This window comes from Egretta garzetta, unplaced genomic scaffold (assembly GCF_000687185.1).
Source record: "Egretta garzetta isolate BGI_Z169 unplaced genomic scaffold, ASM68718v1 scaffold507, whole genome shotgun sequence".
Classification (NCBI taxonomy): domain Eukaryota; kingdom Metazoa; phylum Chordata; class Aves; order Pelecaniformes; family Ardeidae; genus Egretta; species Egretta garzetta.
In genome coordinates this window covers 1031876-1035050 of record NW_009260272.1, presented here as the reverse complement: position 1 = coordinate 1035050, position 3175 = coordinate 1031876, and positions in this window count along the sequence as shown.

Sequence of the window (3175 nt, the reverse complement as noted above, 5' to 3'; positions counted from 1 at the left end):
GATACTTGGATTTTGGTATTTTGAGGTGGTAGAGTCACAAGCTGTCTTGTCAGTCTAGGAGTGGGTTAGAACACAAAACTGTAATGGATTAAGTAAATGGGATCTGAAAAAAATTTTACATCATGACATACAACATATAAGTACCAAGAGATAAATTAGAGGAAGGGTGTCAACATTTAGACAACAGTTTATAAGACATCCAGTAGCCAAAATGCACTAGTGATTTTGCCATATAAATGTAACATGAATTGGCCATGTATGCTGATCTACTGTCCAGTTGTTTTGCCTATGAGTGGCAGAAATTCAAATATTCTTTTACCAACCAATTTTTTTTCACACCGTAGGCAAATATGGCCAAACCTCTCCCGTGAGGCTCTCCATGGCTGGCTTCTCTTTCTCTCAGACAAAAGAATCAGATGTAGTTTGATGGTGGGTCTGTCAGGAATTTTGATCATAACATTATAATTTACCCTGGATTGCACCTTCCCGGACGCAGCCTGAATGTGTGTGAGATTAGCTCGGTGCCATCTGGGGAGTCATCAGGTGCAGTATTAAAGGGTGTTCCAGATTAAATTCAGGAGGCTGATTGTTATATCTAAGTTACAATTCATAGTAAAAATGGCTTGAAGGAATTTCAGCTGATATTTGTCTGGCACCTTGATAATAAGGAATCCTGTATTCAGTCAGTGCTGTGCCAAGTTCACCTGACTCACTTCAAGTTTGATCCCTAATGAAGACCAGTAACATACTGATAAATCATATCAGCGATCACAAATATTTTGTATCCTGTTGCTGTGGGAGATGAGGGGAAAATCTCAGAAAGTTGTTTAGATTAAAGGGAAGAGGATAGAGAGGGAGGAGTCTTGTTATCAGGGATATAGTTTTCGTATCAGCAAATAACTGCAACAGTTTCTTCTTTTTGTGAGAGACAGTGGCAGGAGAGAGGCTGGGAAAATATCCATATGCGAAACAGCAGTGAAGTAACATTATTTTTAACAAGGTTGAATTGGGTGGGAAAGGTGAATCTGAGACTGCAAACATTTTGAGACTATAAAGCTTGGTATAATAAATGACTGTCTTCCTCTTCTCAACAAAGCCATGCTTTTCTCTCACGCTCCATTTCCTTGCAGCTAATAAACTCTAATGAAATACCAGTGCCTTTGTATTTCTGTGTTGTACAGATGTCCTTTATCACTTTGACTCCTCTTGCGGCTAATTTGTCTCTCTGATTATATGAACATAGGAACATTACACTCACACTTGTTTCATCACTTTAATTTCTCTCTTTCTGTCTATGATGAGAACTTTTTTTTAATTGACACCTAAGAAAAAATATCACAGAGACAACATAAAAGAGGGTGAGAGGGTTTTAGACTTTGTCTCAATTAAAATGTCAGACAGACAAGTTAATCGCAAGCACACAAAATGAAAGACTATTGACCCTTTGAGGCCTAATAAATAGTTTTACAGTATTGAATCTTTCCTTCTTCCCTCTGTCTTCTAAAGACACTGTAGTTAGAGGTGCTTCCTTGAAAGCAGATGATGGCTGTCTAATGAGACAATTTCTCCTATTAGGCTAATCCATGTACACCAAGATGATACAGACGGATAATAAAGCCTGCTGAAAAAAAAATCCATTTAGCATCATTTTAAAATATGGAGAGGGAAAGGTGACCTATAATAGACACTTTCCATCATTAGATTCAATACGACCAACACTGGCAGTCTTGCAGACACAGCTGACAAGGCAGCTGACTTTGGAGATACATAATCTCAAATGCATGCGCACATCTGTGTAGAAATGCAAATGCTGATACGCACTTCAAAGGAGTTTGGTTAGGAAACGCAAACTGAACAGCATGACTATAACTGAGAAAGGCCTCTTCAACACTATAAATCTAAAATAGACGTCTTTGTGAATGATCTTGGCACAAGTTATGCATATTTTGTACATGAAAGATAAAGGTCTGAGTGTATCATAGAAGTGCCGCTGATAGAGCCAGATGGAAACCCATGTAAAGATAGTTGGATCTAAATTTAAGTTTGATTACACATGGAGAATTTTCACTTGAAGCCATTCTTACTTAGTGAACTGATGTACCATGGAAGCTTTCTCAGCCTTCTGGGAGCTAAAAAAGATATCAAGAACAGTAATGAAGATTACAAACTGTCCAAACTGATTTTTGTTTTGTATTTTTTTTAATTTTTTATGATATATAAAGGAAAATGTTGTTTGATACTATGACATATTTTTAAGTTGCTTGCACTATTTTTTTCTTGACTGGCTAAAAATCCTGTTTTCCAATCAGTGGTGCCTGCATTAGCCTACTATGCTATTAAGACAGACAAAAAAATCTTCATTTTCTTTCTCAACACTACAACTGCTCAAAATCTGGCTCAACTTCATTTGCCTAGACTTAGAAGCAAAGTTTATACTACATTGGAAAAGCAATTCCAGAGCAACCATAATCTGAGGACACTTTCTCTTTTCCATATTACATCATTGTGTTTATCTCACAGGTATCCTGTGGATGGCCTGTGTAAGTGTGTATAAGAATTTATGAAGAAGTTGTAAACCTCAAGTGTGGGGTCCCACAGGCTCTAAGGAATAGCCTTTGGATATGCTTCAGCTGTATCAGAAGCTGTGCTTGTAGATTTGCAACACGAAAGGAACTGTGAGTTTAAAGTCATCAGTGGGTCCTATCATAAAAAAAGTCTAATGGGTAGTAAATCTGGGGGAATTTCTGACTCCCATGGCATAAATGGCTTAGAATCTCAAGGAATGAAGTCATTATGGAAGACCTTTCAGAGGCAAAAATAAAAAGGGATTAGTCTTTTTGTGTACCAGCACTGCCATCTGGCAGAAATGGCAAAGTAGGAGGTAAAGAAGAGTTGTCAGAAAGTTCTCATGACATGTATTTTCTAAGCTGGTGATTAGCTCTCTTGAATCTCTTACTATGTATGAGAGCATAGAACATGCCAATGCTGAAGCTAAAAGCAACATTAGAAACTGGAAGCTTCCAAAGGAAGTGAGATTCCTCCAACATGCCTTCTTCAACTTTGCATATGCTAAATGACATGTAAATGCCTCTTTTCAGCTCATTGCAACTGACCAGTCAGTGAAATGTTGAATCTTCACTAAATTCAAACTACCTAGTTTTCATGAAAGTAAGAG